Raw genomic sequence first — 19,902 nt, forward strand, 5'->3', positions numbered from 1 at the left:
GTTTTTTACATGTCATTTTGTCTAAGAAATGGTAATTCTCAGCATTACATTTTTCGTGAACAACTATAAGACTCAAGCTTTGTTTACATAACAATCAACTCTTACATCTGTTTCTCGCTTGTAAGTTAACTTTCACATTCAATATTTTGGTCAATCATCTAAAATGCACCAGTAAACCATTTTATACATAAAAAATATAAGTAAAATTTTTGATCTCAAATCATGTCCAAGTCCCTTTAAGCTAATTTTTCTTCTCTCTGCTAATTTGTTTTGAATAAATAAACAGTTTCTAGCGTGTATCACATTTATTTGGGTCTTAACGTGTAATTTTCTATTCAAGATTCAAAATGTAAACAAAAACATGACCTGAGATTTGTTTACATATCAAAGAATTCTGAGCTCTGTTATCTCGGTTTATACATGCCTATAGATACATGATTGACTCTCTTGTGGTTATCATGAAATGTCTTACTGAGGGATTGTAAAGTTAACAAAAAAAAACTAAGAAATTAATGCTGACCAAAATGGTGACCATGCCTCTTTGAAGACTTGCTTCACGTAGTTAATCGTAACAAGTGAAAAGCTGTCAATTTGACAGCAAACCGGGTTTTCTTTTATGTGAACTGTATCCATAATCCATGTCAACCCGTATCCAGTGAAATGGAGTACCCTATATGCAATATTTTGCCAAAAATGACTAAGTTCAAAAGCTGGTATTTTTTTCATAAATAATCAGAAATCAAAATCCTAGCAATATGCAAACCTCTAATAATTATAAGTACAATTGGTCTGCAAAAGAACAACAACTTCCTATCTTGAAATCTTTAGGAGAAGTTATCCGTACAATGAGGGTACCCTTTTGGCAGCCGCCCGCCCGCCCGCCATTTTTACCATTTTAATAACCGGATTTTTCCGTTGGAAAACCCGGTTAATAAAACAATTTTAACAAGAGGTTGGACTTTGAGTAGTTGTGTCAAACAGCAATGTGACGTAGGCCTGTCTATTTCATTGCTGGCCACTTAGTCATTGCTCTTTGAAATCAACAATATTTGTCTGGCTTTTGAGCGAAAACTACGCAATCGGTACACATTTCGCTTTCGGTTCTATTTGTAGATGCTGGTTATAGCATGAGAAATTAAGGAGTTGTTTCACGAAGTTATTTGTATTTATTTTCATAATCAAATCGACTTTTATTGTATTCTAAACATTTCCTTTGAAATAAACATTTAGATTTTTTTCATGCAATTTACAAAGTACATTCAATAATATTTTTGCTACATGTAAATGTTTATTTCATCTGAAATGGTTTGACTAGGATTGTTTTAGTTTCCGAACAAGTGAAAAGCTGTCAATGTGGCAGCAAACCGGGTTTTCTTTTATGTGAACTGTATCCATAATCCATGTCAACCCAGAATTGATAAACACTACCTACCGTATCATGTGAAATGGAGTACCCTATATGCAATATAATGCCAAAAAAATGACTAAGTTCAAAAGATGGTATATTTTTCATAAATTATCAGAAATCAAAATCCTAGCAATATGCACACCTCCAATATATGTACAATTGATCTGCAGAGGAAAAACTTCCTATCTTGAAAACTGTAGGAGGAGTTATCCGTACAATGAGGGTACCCTATATGCATTATTTTGCCAAAAAAATGACTTAGTTCAAAGGCTGGTATTTTTTTCATAAATTATCAGAAATCAAAATCATACCAATATGCACACCTCTAATATACATGTAGGTATAATTGATCTGCAAAAGAACAACTTCCTATCTTGAAAACTGTAGGAGGAGTTCTCGTACAATGAGGGTACCCTTTTGGCAGCCGCCCGCCCGCCCGCCATTTTCACCATTTTAATAACCGGATTTTTCCGTTGGAAAACCCGGTTAAAAACTAATTTGGTGACGTCATCACTTTCTCATATGGCACATGTTAGACTGAATTGACTTATCAATTCAAATTTTACAGTATGGGAAGTGTACTACAATGAACCAAGTTCATCACGGATCACAACACTTGGAGTTGACTGTACAAAAATATATCTTTTTTAAAGTGAATTATTTCGCTTTATATGAAACGTTCAGGAAATCAACTGTTGTAAAAAATTAAGCTGATACTTGATTATCATTCATTACGTAATTATTAGTGGATTTTCAGGTAGCGTCTATCCTTGATAGTTGATGGAACCTATCTGAAGTCAGTAAGGTGTGTTAATCGCTGACTAAAGAAAATAAAAGGGGTCATCTTAGATATAGCGACTTACGTATCCCTTTATCAAGAAAAGAAAGGGGTTTATAGCATGCAGTTGATGCTCTATTTCTTCTGAAGCAATAAATTTGGTCTTATAGCAATGAATTTGTCTCTATTAAAGTGCTGTTAGTTTAGTGTCCAAAGCACTCATTAACACGTTTTCTGCTGTTCCGTCAATGTTATATGGATTTCATAAACATTACAGGACAAATGTTATTGCATGGTACAATGTATATACCTGTATACTCTATTTGTGGGAACCAATTATTAAGGATTATATAAAAAAAAAAAATAACCATACTAAGGATACGCAGACCGATGACCAATGATATCATCAGTACAACACGTTATCAGAAATTGCACTTTAATGAACAAATTATATCATGAATCATCTCAACAAAATCCACTTAACGGGACTTGGACACGATTTGACACAAAATTTTCAAATTTTATTTTTCCATTTTCAATGTTTATACTGATAAATAAAGAAGTTTATAATGCTATGTCAAAATTTGAAAGTCAAATATCAAGTTATAAGCAAGATACAGAGTTCATCATTCTTTGTTTTGTAAACAAAGCTCGAATATCGTCATTTTTTTTTTTTACATATGTGTTGTATTGGTGTAAGTTTCAATCAAATGTATCTTTCTTTTGTTGATAAAAGTATTTATGAAGATATTGAATTGGTTTGAATTGTTTTTTGCATGTCATTTTGTCTAAGAAATGGTAATTCTCTACCTTACATTTTTTTGTAAACAACTATAAGACTCGTGCTTTCAACCAATTCTTACCTCTGTATCTCGCTTGTAACTTGACTTTAACATTCAATATTTTGGTCAATCATTTAAAATGCACCAGTTAATCATTTTATACATAAAAAAATAAAATAAATTTTTTGATCCTAAATCGTGTTCAAGCCCCTTTAAAGTATTCAACAATTATCGACGGAAACGCAGTATCGGTTCGTCAATGTATCTAACCTTAACAATACGTATAACTACCAATTAATGCAAAAACTTCTATATGATATTGTTTATATTAAATTTTCTCTGATTTTCTTTGCGATGATAAACTCGAAGCGCAACGGATACTAATGTGTTCTTTGCATGCCGATTCCATCTGTTAACATTGCGATCATTACGATGGAAAGGGATTTCCGTTCAAAACGGAATCGACATTACAAAATCTTAATCAGTGAAACAAAAGGAAGCATTCAGGAAGAGTCGTTTGGCGATTCACGCTTTGGAGCGGTAGTTCGTACACTACAGTGATGTAAACTTTTTGACCCGCCATTATAATACATTTTTCCATGATTTGAATGGAAGGAAGAGATAAAAAACATAAACTTGAACGCTGATTTGAATTCTCCCAACAAATCCCTAGGGTGTAAAAATAAAATGATGAAAGCCTTTTTTCGAAATTAAACTCGATGCTGAATATAAAGATTGTCAAGGTTGTCTGGATCTTAAATCCTACTTGAACCAAGAGACTATAACCATTGATTATAAACCCAAAGTAAAACCTTCATCAGACTAAGAATAGGCTGATGGCGTGATCATATCTACTCGAAAAGACCTTCAGCTTAACCAATTTTCTATTTTCAATTACAAAATGGCTTATTTATTTTTTTAAATCTATGCCTTTTACAAATGATCAATGACCTTCAAAACACGTTACCAGTTCCAACTTTTACACTACCAGTTAAAATATTTCGGGGAAAAAAAAATCACACCTGAATCTTAAACAGATGGAGATAGTGAATTTAATGTAGTTATAGAGGGTGCCAGTTTTAGCCAAGGGGTCTGGGCAGCCCGATGGTTAAACGCTTGTAAATATAAGACATATTTCTGTTTACTTTTTTCTTACGAATGGATGTAAATTAATCAGTTTAAAAAAAAATCATGTTCAATTGGACAATATTTATGAAGTTAAAAAAGGAAAATAATGCCAGCTTGTATTGTATAATAAACATGGAAGAGTCGTTTTACATACTCATAACCAATTACTTAAAGTCGAATGACATTTGAACCCAAAGAGAGGGTAATTAAAATGGGTTTTCTATGTACGTTACACACGGGTATTTTTATTTTATACTACACCGGTGAAATCAATTTAATGTAGAGAAATCCCATGAGTTTCCAAAAAGTTCATAATTAATAGACTCGGAAGTTGTACACTTTCTATGATCAAAAGGAGTATAATTCAACTTTATTTTGACAATTTTAGAGGGGGTGCGCGCTGGGTGCGCCCCCCTCTGAATTCGCCACTGCCCAACGTTGTTGTTTGTTTGTTTTGGTTGTGTTTAATTTGTTTTTGTTTGTTTGCGTTTTTGTTTTTGTTTTTTTTTAGGGGGGGGGTGTTCTTCATTGTTCTTTTTTATTGTTTTCGCAATGTGTTTTACTTAACATGCCTCTTCTCGATAATCTGACACCCAAATATAAAGAAGCATGTTTCATACTCCAGTATTAGATACTGGACAAAAAGAAAAGCTATTGGTTAAGTTAAAATTTTAAATCACTACATTAAAAAAATTGTTAGACTTACATGTAAATTCAATTTGATTGCTGCTTTAGAAAAATGATAACAAAAATCCAATCATTTTATTTACCAGCCACATTTTCTTCTCAAATCTTATACTAGAATACTTTTTCAATCATTCTAGTTCGTGTAGATTTTATATGATATTCTCTTGAACAGGTCACTTACTCATCTTACTGCGTGAACTTCTAGTTTTATGTTTTGTGAAACCTGAAGAAAAAGCCTACGCTTTTTTCTTTTTTCATATTTATTTATTTTCTTACAAGAGTGGCAATTATCACCATACAATAGTAGTTAATGTGGTATCTTTCTTTGATTAATTCGAGATAAATACTTGTTTCTATCGATTTTAAAGACCACCGGTATACATGACTACTAGCGGGTGCTACTAAGTCGTGTTATGTTTGTTTGAGGTATGAATGAAGACAAATAAACAGATTAAAGGTCGACATTTTCTTCGGTTATAAAAATACGAGTTTATGGATGAGGTCATTAGATACAATCAATAAATTAGAGTGACAAAACATTTCCTTTTATCCATCTTGATATTTAATTGCTAAATTCCGGTACATACTGAAGTGAATTAGAAAATCACTGCATTGTTATTTCTGTAATCTTCGATAAATAAAATCATATAATTTACAATAAATTTTTGACTTGAAAATGTAAATAAAGGATCTTTTAAACGATAAAAATATTAATATTATAAGAAAAAAAAGCTTTGTGAGCAAAAAAGAAAAAAGAAAAAAGATTTATCAAAGCAGATACTAGATATTCTCGCTTGTAATTTTAGTTTGATTGGCGGTTGATGAACAGATATGTCTTCCTACATGTACGTACATCGTGACGCCACGATATAACTGAAGCCATTGAAAGTGAATAGCAATATTGAAAATGAAATGAAAACTACTTGGCACATCAAAAGATACCACTGCAGTATTGACTAATCACAATTAAATCGGTCGAACACGCAATAAACATTGTGACTGAAGGTTAATCCCGAGTACATGTAGCATTTTGTGTAGGTAGGCGAAGATTTAGCTTGGCGCATATTTACCTTGTCGACAATCAAATGACGTGAATGCACTGATCTTACGAGACAATACACGTATTCTGCGCAAGAGGTAAATTTTCGTTCCGTTTTAATTTCGTCCAAATTCTTGAGCAAATTAAAGACGGGACTAACGGCTTTTAACGGCTTAGCTACCTTTTTGAATTACAAATGTATTAGTTCAAATTCAAAGCTAGTCCCAATCTTTTGCATGACATGCTTATAGCAGTTTGTTAATTGGAACCAACAAACCAAAAACCCATAAAAAGTAAAACATAAAAAATAACTCAAATCTATACGATTCTTTGTCACTTACCCTGCTATTATCGATATCCGAATAAAAAAGGGAAAATCTTCAACTAGTGGCGCGAGACAAACTTACGTAACATTCAGAGATATTGTGTGTTATTAATTAATCAAGAGTTTATATACTACTCGGTTATATAATTCATAGATAAAATAAACAATGAATTTGCACCTTTCATAAGAATGAACATATGTACGTTGTTATTTCAAAAGAACATGACTAAGCATACCAGAAGTTAACGGTAAATTAAGTAAGCGTTAATAAGAATGTAAGGATCAAATAAACAGGAATAATTGTAACTAGACAAGATCACGTTGCGAGAAACGAGGAGGTCTTCCGTCCGAGTTTTAGAAGGCGAAATGACCCTGTCTTTGATGTTCGTCAAAGAAACAAAGTCTGGAGATGGGAGTAAAATCTTGATGCTTGTCTATATTGCTTTTCAAAATATTTCTCCTGTTTGAGATATTAATGATCACACTTTTGGACTTCTGTCCCTTAAAACCTCTCATTACGTAACGAATGAGAAAGAGTTTTAAAGAGCGGGTAAAAGAAAACTGTTTATAAACATTTTTGCTTGCATAAAATATTACAAAATATCCCTCAGTAACGAGCTATAAAAGAAATAATGTTGACCCCTCTTGGCCCCTTAATCGTGATATCAAATGGAAGGTCTTTTGATTTTAAGCAAATTTTGTTCAACAAGTATTTATAAATTCTTGTCCGTTCTCCAGAAACGTGTATCTGGGAAAGAACGTTTTAGGGGCCGACCCTTCCTCTCCATATTGGGGCCATTTAACGAAATTCTGATGGTTGCATTTTGTTGAATACATCATTCTAAACATCTTTTCTCCTATATCGCTTTTCAAAATATGTCTCATTTATGAGATATTAATTTGTCATGTTTTATTGTCTTATGTTCTCTGTTTATTCTAGCCACAATACAGTGTTATTTATCTATGCTTTATATATGCAGGATTGTTTCTTTGATTAACAGTATTGTGTTTTTTGTTGTTTACATTGTGGCATCTTTATGTTGTATCTTGTACTTTGTCATTTATTATATTATTTAATAAATGACTATTCTTATTACTTAATCAATGTCTTGAGTTGTATTGTGTCAAACCGAGCACCACCATATCAGTTATCCATAAAAGTTATTTTAATCCTCGGGTCAATAACTGTAAGACAAACATCTTTGCTTTTATACCATAATAAAAAAATAATTCATTAGTATCGAGCTTTGAATGAAGAACTGCTGACCCCTCTTAGTCCCTATTTGAGGAGACATCCCATTTCTATTTTAAACACATTTTTTGAACAAGTGTTTAGAAATTCTTTTCCGTTCATGAGATATCTGGGAAAGAACGTTTTAGGGACCGACCCTTTATCTCCTTATCGGTAGCATTTAAAGAAATTTTGATGCTTGCATATTGTTGAATTCATCATTCTATAAGCATCTTTTCTATATTGTTTTTCAAACTATTTCTCCATTTTGAGATATTAATGATCAAAATTTGGGATTTCAAGTCTCATAAAACCCCTTATTACGTAACAAATGAGAAAATTCTAACTCAACATCTTTTAGCGTGTAGAAGAAGATTCAAATATAAATCGACTCTCCAAAATCGCTAAAACGTCATCAAAATGAAAAAAATAATTATAAAGGATTTTATCAATACCTAAAAGATCTGAAAGTTTCAAGAAAATCGGTCTGTTACAACGCACTTTGAAAAATTACGCACTTTGAAAAAAAAATTTCGTTAAGTGCGTTAAATTTGGGACCATCTTAACGCACGTTCGTCCAAAATTTAACGCACTTTGAAAAAAAAATTTCAAAATGCGTTGCCACAACGGTCGAGTCGTTTTCAAAAAATCTCTTGTACAAAAAAGCGTTAGAAAAATAATAATAAAAGGAAGAGAGAAACAAAGGTGACTTTAATGATAATAATGATAGGGAGAAGAAACAAAGCAATAACAATAAGCTATTTCGTTGAAAATCGAAACCACTCGCTAATTAAATATTACGTCAGACACATTTAAAATAGCAGACATTTTTATAACTGAGAGTATGCAAAGGTTAACGAAAGGTGAACTGTCTTTCAGTAACATTTCAGTAACATTCCGTGACTCAATTTTCGCGAAATCCGATTGCCAATTACGAGAGGTATCGGTATGAGATTTCAGGGCTCTTATTTTCGTGTCAACCAATTAGCTGCAGTGTTGTAGTTGTCTATTTAGTTTTCAACTTAAGTCATCAACCCATTCAGTGGGATGTAGATGATACAAGAAGTGCTAAACTCCTTTGACATTCTGATCTCTAAGAAATAATTCAGAAAAAATGTTATAGAGTCAATTCTAAAACAAGAGTCCAATCAACCAAATCGTTTACCTCGTTCATCTTACCTATCCCGGGTTCTCATAGAGATTGGGGAAAGTCTGACATCTTCTATAATTTTCGGAAGTTCACGAAACACCTCGAACATTTTTCAGACATCGTCATCACTATATAAGTTACGTTCATGACGTTTTGACATCGTTCAGCCTGTAGCAGTGGGCTTGGGGTAAAATGCTGACGATGGACCCTCCACGTTGGAGGGTCCATAGTGGAGGGGGTGGAGCTTGGTGTGTCAATCTTAATTCAGAGTCTGTTTGATCTGTCATTCCAATTTCATCATGCACCTAATAGCTAAAACATATGGGTTGTTTATTTATTTAGAAATTTTAAAAAAAAAAGGAGAGGGAGGTCCTAACATTTAATGAATTTAGCAACTTCAAATGAACTTTATCAGGATACATAAATTACTCTATGTTTGTGTAACAATTATTCAGAGTCCAGTGAGACTGTGAACAGGCAGTTAACTCACCTCAACGTTGGGTGAGATTTATCCTTTTTACCCGAGTAACAAATGTTAATATATTAATAGTAAAAAAATGCTATGGGTGTGGACAACTATTTACTGAAAAATTAAGAAAACCACCCAATGATCTTGTTAAATTCTCAAACAGTATGATTATCGGAAATATCTGAGTCCGAATTCCAAGTCACTAAGAGTGTCAGCTTCGTTGCAAAATATGTATTAACAATGCGGAGACAATGTCCGTTGTTTGAAATGTCTCGCCAGGTCATAGTGCATTTAGAAATTTCAGCACAATTATCTTCAGGACATAGGGACATTTAAATGAAATGTAATATAAAATAAATTAATTATTTTTACAAGACTTGCACTTTTGTAGAATAAAATTCATAAGCTGTTATAAATTTTTTAAAATTTTGTCCATTTCAGCAATAATGTAATATTTTTACTATATACATCTTGTGTAGAACTAATGAACAATACGTACTTTTAAAAAACCCAGCACCTATAAATGAAAGTGCCACCATTCGTCATCGTCAATTAGGGGAGAAAAGTTTTATGTGCTTGTGTTTAAAAGTCGTATAAATGAAACAATGTGTCACATTCTGTGTCTGATAACATAATTGGAATGACAGATCAAACGGACTCTGAATTAAGACTGACACACCAAGCTCCACCCCCTCCACTATGGACCCTCCAAAGTGGAGGGTCCATCGTCAGCATTTTACCCCAAGCCGTAGCAGTGTAGGGGATTGTTTTTTGAGATAATATACATGGGATTCTCTCATTCTAAGGAATGAGTAATGTTTGAAACCAAATGAATGCATGAATCAAGAATGATTTAACAGATTGTAATGCAAAAACATTTTGGAAGCAAAATAATAAATTACAAAAAAAAAATTTTTTTTTGTTTTTCTCAATTGTGACAAAACTGTTTTCAGACCCCATCCAATATTTTGGCCGAACCCCACTTAGGGAGATCTAGATAAAATATTTTCTAGAACACCCATGTATACTCTGTCGATTTCAACTGTTCGTTGCTGATAAGTATGTGGTTTTTATAGAGAAAATCAACAAAAAGCGATCGAAACGGGAACCTGGGACAGACTATTAATACTATCTGTCAAACCTATTTACCTTCTGACACGTCATGAAAAGTCAAAATGAAATTTTTTCAGACCGTAGACTGTAAACAACATTGAAATGATGGACGACAAACGAAATTATACTGTCTGGTTCACCTTCTCAAGGGGAATGGTGTCTCAAAACATTCAGATTTCAATTATTACGTGCGATTCAGCTACCTTGGGGTTTAGGAGGGGGGGGGGGGGTGGGTTGTTGTTGATCAAATTCTTGGTTTCACATTTTGTGATATTATAGAAAATAGTCCTAAAATTCAAAACGTTTCCAAGTCTTTGGGCGAAAGGGTATTGTCATGTTGTGAATTTTGAATTTACCGGGTGGCATTTTATAAATACAAAATTTACAAGTTGTCATGTTGTTAATTTTGTATTTACTGCCACCCGGTAAATTCAAAATTTACAACATGACAGTATGAAGAAATCTTTGCTCTTGTACGTTTATTCATAAGGACAGTCAATTTTTGCAAGCCATCGATAATCCATGCGAATATTAATAAATGTAATTTTTTAAGAATTCAAAAATATTTATTCATTGCAGTTGTACATGGGATGTTGTATATTACATATGATGAAAGACTTTTATCATGATTATTTTGATAAGAAAAACTAAAAAAAAAATGTCGAGTCATTATTTTATGGTGATATACTTAAACTTTTCCTTAAAGGAAAAAAAAACAGCGTCCAGTATAGTTCTATTCGAACAACATACGGTTGCGATCCGAAAAACCTTAAGAATTAGAAAGCAATTTTATTCGCTGCCTCATTAGAATGCATATTTTCAGTTATTTTTCTATAAATTTCTTTAAAAGATAAAGCTAGGTATGTTATTCTCGAACAATAAGGCGATTGTGCAAATCAGACTCAAAATATTCGTTTGAATCAAATATCTAAGTATCTATTCAAAAATAATGCGAAGAAATTTTTCATATATTTATTTGTACTGCATTTTTTAAATACTCTGTCTTTTGTTTGATTTTCAGGGTATTTTATTCGAATGAACTTAGACATGTAACATCAACTATTGGAGAACGCCATCGGTTTCAGTATAATATGTTCAGTCCATGAACTCAATGAAATCGCACCATACAGTGTGTGGTTATCACTTTTTGTCATGAAATATACCTATTTCTTTTTTCATTTTCATGAAAAGAGGAAATCGTGGGCCACAGAGTTAATATTTTAATAACTTGCGTTGTACAAGCGATCTACATGAACAAATCAGGTTCAATGTCTCAATATGTAGTACAGAGCTTATAACAAAAAGCCATGCCGATGTGTATCAAGGGAGGAGTTATTAGTTGTACCATTATATGCAAGGCGTATTTTTATCATATGGTTAGCTCAATATACGTTGGATATCATGTAATAAAATTTTGATTCTATACTGTGTATTCTTACCCAACGTAACGTCATAATTTTAAAACATAATGTAAGTTTAGGCGGTTGATTAATACACGTAACTCAGTTGAAAAGTGTGGAGATGTACATAATGAAGCATTTAATGCTGTTTCATTCATTTTTTCATGAACTGATAAAAATATCTTAGAAAATGAAATGTTTGTTAATTTTCAAGGAACTTTTCTCCATACGTACAGTTGTAAACGTCATGTTGTAAATGTGTTGTGTGTCTCACAATTATGATTTTACACAAAAGATTGAGGTTTAACAAAAGACGTGGTAAATTATGTGATTAAAAAAATCTCTCATGATTTGCTCGGGGATAGAAAACACACAACTCGTTGGATATAAATTACTGTGGTTTCATTAATATTCAAGGGTATCAATTTTCGTGGTTAAAGTGCAAACCTCAGTTTCAAGGATACGTAAATTCGTGGCCAATGATCCTATCAATACAAAATGTTAGTAGAAATTGCACTTCAATGAACATTTTTTTTCATGGATAAACTTAACAACGAAATCCACGAAAATTGGTATTCAGCGAATATTGATGAAACCACAGTATATGCCATCGCAAATCATGAGATCCTGTATATATTATATATGTATGAGCACGTATAAAATATCATACATACAATGGGTTTTCATAACTTAATTCTGTGTTACCTATACATTACGACAGGAAAAGAAGCAAGTAAGAGTATAGATGGAAGAAGGTGCCACGGAACAAGATTGCATTGGGACGCAGTCAATGGGGGTGGGTACCGAGACAAGCTTAAAGTTTGCATGAAACCTGCCAATTTTCTGAATTTTATTCCAATCTTGCGTTTATAAACAACATATGACACTAATCTCAACAAATTTGCCAACATATTTATTGATAAGCTGTTTGAACTCGAATTGATACCTAAATGAAAAGTCCGATAATTCAAACCTGTTAAACAACAAACATTGAAAGATAAATCATAATTCACCTTTTAGGATAATAGCAAGCTATTGCCCACCTCGACAGCAAATTCCTCTCATGAAATATATCTAGGTGTATAAATCAAGAAGTTGGCTAACACAGGCACCTGATGTTAAATTTTTTTTTCTCACATTAAAAACAATATACGCTTAAACAGACACCTGACGTTACATTTTTTTTTTCATAATAAAAAAAATTACGCTTTCTAGTATTAGGTAAGCGGTATTTATTTTTTTTAATATGAAAATTTGTCGAGTCAGGTCCCTGTGTTGTCTAACATTCAGAATTCAATATTTAAATCTTCATTTTTTGTCAGGATGGGGCCCTGAAACAGAGCAGTTATATTCGAAGGGATTTGATTACATTGTAAACAACCATTATCCTGTAAACATAGCCTGATGAAATTATCAAATTTTATATAGATATTATTTACATAAGTACTATGCAAGGGGCTGGCTAGCCGTTAACATGCTAACATCTAGGATCCGATATTTTTAAATCTTTTATTGATTTTAGGGTGGGGTCCCGGAACACAACAATTGACCCCAAAGGAATTATGTTTATACAACCATCAACATGAATAGCTAGCCTGGAAAAATAAGCAAATTTCATAACTCTCTCTCTCTCTCTCTCTCTCTCTCTCTCTCTCTCTCTCTCTCTCTCTCTCTCTCTCTCTCTCTCTCTCAAGAGTGTGCAAACCGCATATCTTCCCCATTCATTCTGTGACGTATCGCTATCAGCTGTAAGGGTGACAAACTTTAAAATTATTTTTTAATTGGAGTGACAGAAAAAAACCTCTCACAATGATTCGAACACCATCCCGGCCGAGAGGGAGTGTCTACCATCCACCGTGTAACTCACTGAGCTACCTTGCCACATAACTATCATTGTGAACTTTTTTAGTTTGACAATTATAAATAAATTCTGAAGTATTTGTGAAAATCACGAATTTTGACCCATAATGGGTTCACTTTAATATATCAACAATAAAAAACATGAAAATATATCCTTTGAATAAAAGTAAAAAATGTAGTCTGGACTCATTCAAATCACAAATTTTCAATTTAGTAAAGTATTTAGGCGTATTAAACGTCGAATGGCTTAATTTAGAACCCTATACTTCTTGACAAGTGTTAACAAAAAGAAGCACGTTGTTGATATGCATCGTGTAATTTAAACATTGTTATACATGCCAAATATAAATATTTTGGCAACATTTGAAAATAGCTCTTTTTTTTCTTTTTTTTTTTGGCTCCAAGTGGAAGAGGGGGGGGGGGGGTAGTATATAACGCATTGTACGCCCCTGTCCTTTCAAATTAACTCCTTTAACTGCTTCAAATAACAAAATTATGAAAAAACTGAATGGGAAACTGAATAATTTAATTCTGGTTGTAACGCGCTTTCTGATTGGCTAAAAAATTATTTTATATCGCAAAAAGAATGTTGCCTTCGTCATAGTAAGACTAACGTCAAAAATGTATCAATACGCCTGACGTTACGTTTGTATTTGTACAATTTTACGTCATTTTAAAGGTGAAATGACCGTTTTTATCGACAATTAAGAGTAAAAAAATTATATTATAAGCAATGAATTCAATATTTATTAGTTTTAAACGATATAAAATGGTTTGAAACGGTTAAGCTTTTTTTATAAACTGCCCCGAACCATTTTATATCGTATAAAAGAATAATTCTCATTTCTACATCGGTATAGGGATTTTTTTTTAAAAAATCAGTTATCCTTTTGATTGAAGTGCGTTTTTCCAGTTTATAGCCGATACATACATAGTGATATTTCTGATAGCAACCGTAGCGAGTGCACTTGTTAATTTAAAAACAGCCTTTAAAGGGAGTGGTTGGTTTGTGTGTTTTGTGTCTTCTACCTAGTTATAAATGATTTATTACGTATTTAGCATGGTTTCATTGAAAAAGTTCTTTTGAATCGCGTTGTCTTCGCTCACCTAATGATCAGAATCGTTCACAATGGCGGTAATTGAGGTAACATTGACTACTAAAGCAAAGCAAGAGAATTACGCCGATGCTTCTTTCCAGTATAAAAGATTGTGATAACACAAAACACAAAATAATGGGAGATTTATCACAGAAGTTAGAATTTTCCAAAAACAAAATACATGTATACAAAAACAACCAGATACTAAGTACCTCTGATGTTTCAGCGACACAGGAAGTTTGGGGCGATGAATGATAGATTTGCTCGAAATTAACTGACAAAATACCGAGGTAATAGTCATATAAAACTAGCTATCTGCATTAAATGAATGCAGTTGCGTTGTTTTTCGATAGATAAAGAATTTATAAATGAATAACAATGTAAAGGATTTTGATGTTGCAACAATTTGTATTCCGGTTTTTTTCTGCGATGATTATTCTCCTCTCTCTCTCTCTTATAAAGCCAATTACCTTAATTCAACATTATGCTAACAGTAATTATCTAGTGTGGAATAAACCTGACACCCAGGCATATAAAAAAAAAGAATGTGAAATTTATACCGTTTCCCGAAGGTGTTTGGAATTTCCAAAAGAAAAAAACAGTCGAGAATGATCGGGCCGGAATGATCTTAAGTCAGGAGCCTGAAATGGTCGGGGTAAAAATTTCAGTCAGTAAAACATCTTGACTGTAATAACAAAGCATCACATAAATACAAAGGACATGTGTCCTTCTTTATTTGTTGATATTATAACCAGTTGTTTGCCCGCGTATATATGAACAACATACCAAATCACCAGCGCGCAAAACACGTCATTTGCGTACATTTAAGAGTGTTTTCCCTATTTTATTAGTCATTCATTATCTATTGTCTTCAACTAAATACAAGATGTTGTTGGCAATAAATCATGCTTCTCGGTCATCTTATGTATGTAATTTGCCCCAGCATGTACAACAGACTAGTCACGAAAGGGTGAAACAAAACTCCAGTGATAATACGATGGCTAAAAACCACAGAAGTTCAATGCTAATTGTTTATTTCAATACGATATAAAAGAATAATGGTGAAATAGCTAATGTATAAGTACTATCTTATACTTTGAGAGTTTACTCCTTGTGAACTTAAGGATGCTGGGTGATCAACAAATTCAACATCAAATCTACCTTAAAGTTTTATATATGATTTGTTTAGCTATAAACTGTCATTATTCGTACATTTCAGTTTTGAAAATTGAATAATTTGTTATATTCTTATACAGAACTCTTCTTTTTAAGGAGGTTAATATGGTCTTAAGGTGTACACGAACATCCAGCCCTCTTAATAGCAACAAACATAAAAGGCACTGCCAGTACTTACTGTCCATGCTTTTCAGCTGTTCCGCCAACTGTCGCTTTCCGATCGTAATAGAGTGTATTTAAGTTATTTTACTCACTTTATATGAATAAGTTGATAGAGCTTCAAACAGAGATGTAAAAACGAGGGCTACAAAGAGGTCGATTCTTGAATAAAAAAAAGTTACGAACCTGTGTGAGCAGTTTATTATTTTTTTTCTGCAATGTCCGCTACCTCCATTCTTGTATGAACCAACAAACAAAACATATTATTGTTTAAATAACTGGAAAAGAAAAAAAACTAATTTCAAATTCATTTTTGACACATTTTATAAAAGGCAAAAAAAGATTGAAATGCAAAAAAAGAGCTGCTTCCGAACGAAGCGCGCCGATTGATTGGTAATATTGGTTTCATAAACTCGTTTCGTAAACGTTTATAATATGATTACTACAGCATATGTTGAGAAAATGACACAAAAAGTGCCTTTAAGCCGTTCATCAATCCTTCTTACATAAAAATCAAGTGCTCTTTCTGTCACTGACCTTAGTGTTTCCAGTAAATGCAAATCAAGGCGTGGAAATCGAGATCGGGAAACAGAAAAACAACATGAATCATTGTCCTAATTCAAATAATGTCGTTTGAAACAACTGCAACCAATCCCAGAAAGGCCAGTCCTTCTTATTAATTTTTGTTGTAATAATAAAATTTAATAACAAGTCGATAATTAAGGTGAAGCTCATTGATCTCATTAATGTGTATGTCGTATCGTTAATTGGTTTAAACAGGAAAACTGTCTATGTTTTTGTTACAGCTGCTTGGATTTTTAATCAAATTTTGTGTACGCTTTTAAACGATGATTATGCTTAGTATGTGCATAATACATGTAATAAACATTGCAGTAGCTTTCCTGGTCAATTCAGTCTATTTTAAAAAATGAAAAGATGATGTACAATTTTTTTTCTACGAAACAAACGCCATTAAAGGATATCGCGCTACTAGTATTTCGCCTCATATTAAAATTCGCCGTCATGAAGTCGAGGCGGGGATGATTGTATTACGACTTTGACATCGCTTTTAATAGAGTCTAAATATAAGTAATGTTCTGGCAAATCAAATAAAAAACCTGTGTACATTTTGTTCTTTATTATTTCTGAAGTTTGTTGTGCTTACAATCGATGCATAACATCCCGGTTGAATAAACCCAAACATTCGGGGGACGATATCAAACGGTTCCCTTCCTTAACATTCCCATGTAATCGCATCTTCTCGGGCCTTTCCGGCACGTTCGGAAAAACACCTCGAATAATATTAACATTACCCAATCGCAACTTCTCGGGCCTTTCCGGCAGGCTCGGAAAAACACCTCGAATGTATTACCTAGGCGTCCATGACAACCCCCCTTTTTGTAAAACTTGAAATAAATAGAACACATTTACGATCTGTTGAGATGTGAGCTATACTTCATTAAAGTAAACGATATACACTAAAATATAACACAGAAGCGACATACAAGACTGTCTAGCCGATACTTATTTTAATGGGAAGCGACTCCATTTTGTATAAAATTCTAACATCCGGTGTTGTTAATACATTCGAGGTGTTTTTCCGAGCCTGCCGGAAAGGCCCGAGAAGTTGCGATTGAACATTACCGGATGTTAGAATTTTATACAAAATGGAGTCGCTTCCCATTAAAATAAGTATCGGCTAGACAGCCTTATAAGTCGTTTCTGTGTTATATTTTAGGGTATATCATTTACTTTAATGAAGTCTAGCTTACATCTCAACAGATCGTAAAATGTGTTGTATTTATATTAAGTTTTATAAAAAGGGGGGTTGTCATGGACGCCTAGGTAATACATTCGAGGTGTTTTTCCGAGCCTGCCGGAAAGGCCCGAGAAGTTTCGATTGCATCCCCATGATGCATATTGGTTTTGGGTTTGTATGCAATTATTTTATTTACTTTGAATATTTGTAATTTTGAAAAGAGATCGATTCTGCTGGTATAAATAGGCAAAAGTCTATAACTTTCTAAGACATTTATTTTGTATGGAAGATTATTTGATACTATTTTTAGTCCAAAAAATCGGACCATGCAGCCGAGACGAGTTGCATTTTGTAATTCAGAAAAAAGCTGATATTATATATATTGTTTAAAATAGAACCATTTTAACAAGACCTTGGACTTTCAGTAGAATATGTAACGATCTATTTCTTGCGTCAAAACAAGTTAAAATGACGCTGGTTTCAAGTGAAATATACACCGATTGCGTAGTCTTTGCTCAAAAGCCAGACAAATCGTGTTGATTTCAAAGAGCCATGCCTGAGTAGCCTACAATGAAATAGACAGGCATACGTCACATTGCCGTTTGACTCAACTACCCTAAGTCCAAGCTCTTGTTAAAATGATTCTATTGTAGATGTCTGAATTTTTTTCGGAAAATATTTAGAATTGAGTGGAGCAACATTGTCTTTGACTAAGGATTAATTAAATTTCTTCTGTAGTAAAGAAACACACTCCGTCTAGTGAATATGACCCAGTTACTTGGAAATTTGTTAAAAAATCAAATATTCTCAGTTAGCGTTTGCTCATGCTCTCACTTGAACACAAAAATATCATTTAAAATAAACGTGGCTAGTTTATTTTTACGAGGAAGAAAAAGTAAGAGAGTTATTATATTATGATATTTACCACTGTGTCATTGCGTGGACCCTGAGATACACGCAAAAAATATATAAAGCAATGATAAACCGGATGCTATGGGGAAAATTTAGCATGCGCATGGGCTAGCCTGGTTCCTGTGCGTAATGGGTAGCTCAGGGAACCAGGCTAGCACACGTTTATCTGAATCCATTCCATGCCATATGCACATATAAGTTCAAAGGTGCTGTAATTGTAAAGTTGTCGGTAAACAGTACAGAAACAAAGCATCCTTTTAAAGAAATGATCGGCATGTAATATAAACTGTCAATATCATGAAATAAGTTAATGTTATGACGAAACTCCAACATTGCAAAATTTGCAATGTTTTGTTGTTTTCCGAATACACATGTAGCTATAGCCTAACTTTACTTTTATAGTAGGCGAGGCTAGAGTACTAGTACTTCTCAATTAATTTTTTTTAAGCATTTAAGTATGATTGAATAATTTTGTGACTGTATATAATAGATGATTGAATAATTATGTCACAGTATAAAAGTTTTAATCTCAAGAAAAATGCATCAAAATATGAAATTAATTTACACAATGCTGTCACTGCAAAGTAGTGCGAAGCGTGATGTGGGAGCAAATATACCTGATACTATACATGCAATCTTCATTAATAATTATTATAGAAGTATGAACTCTTTAAATTCTGAGATAAAAAGTCAGGACTATACATATACGTAATACAACGTACAAATTAAGTGGTTAAAAGCAGGGGGCTAGAGTCGGTGGAATCTCTTATAATCTTACGGCTTTCACGTTTTCGTTAAAAACACAAGCATTTGGTTAACGTATTGCATTCCTTTTTTAAAGGACAGCAACTTGTAATATATAATACATGTATATGTTCCTTTTCGCCGCACGAACATGCATTCATAAATTAATCATCTAATAATCATCTAATAATTATTTTTCTCGAAACATCGTTCGATGTTTCAAAAATCTTAAATACTGACATGTGTAATAAATACTATTTAAAAAAAAAAATTATCTATACAGTTAAAAAGTCAACAACAGAGAGAGAGAGAGAGAGAGAGAGAGAGAGAGAGAGAGAGAGAGAGAGAGAGAGAGAGAGAGAGAGATTGGGGGAAAGAGTGAGTTCTGTGGCATTAAATAAGATACATGTAATAAATCGAGATCTTTTGTAAAACTAGACTACTACATGGATTGGTCATAAATCAACAGTTTAGATATCATGGTTTAGGCTTAAAGCAAGTTTTCTTCGAGATTAATATACTTGATTTCCACAATTGCCGATTACCCTTTAAAGCTTCACATTAAGACCGTTTTGTTTCCGATTGCTGTTTGCCATGTTACGAAAATTGCGTGTCAGTCTTCAATCTTTCTTATAACGAGGTGTCGAACTTCAACTGCGTTTCCGCACTGCTTTTTCTATTGATT

At 33.0% G+C, this 19,902-nt stretch overlaps 1 protein-coding gene across 2 annotated transcripts in view; it reads right to left on the reverse strand.

The window, feature by feature from the left end:
- LOC105318672 (equilibrative nucleobase transporter 1) overlaps positions 1-19,902 on the reverse strand; it is a 52,650-nt gene that overhangs the window by 24,327 nt on the left and 8,421 nt on the right. The window contains exon 1 of one of the 2 annotated variants that reach the window (XM_066079033.1): positions 6,164-6,182. The exons of the other annotated variant lie outside the window; for it this stretch is intronic. The gene's annotated coding sequence lies outside the window, so the exon portion shown is untranslated. Of the gene's footprint in view, positions 1-6,163; positions 6,183-19,902 lie in introns of those variants that run through there. 2 annotated transcript variants of the gene reach the window in all.

The sequence above is a fragment of the Magallana gigas genome, chromosome 3 (genome assembly GCF_963853765.1).
Source record: "Magallana gigas chromosome 3, xbMagGiga1.1, whole genome shotgun sequence".
NCBI classification, from domain to species: domain Eukaryota; kingdom Metazoa; phylum Mollusca; class Bivalvia; order Ostreida; family Ostreidae; genus Magallana; species Magallana gigas.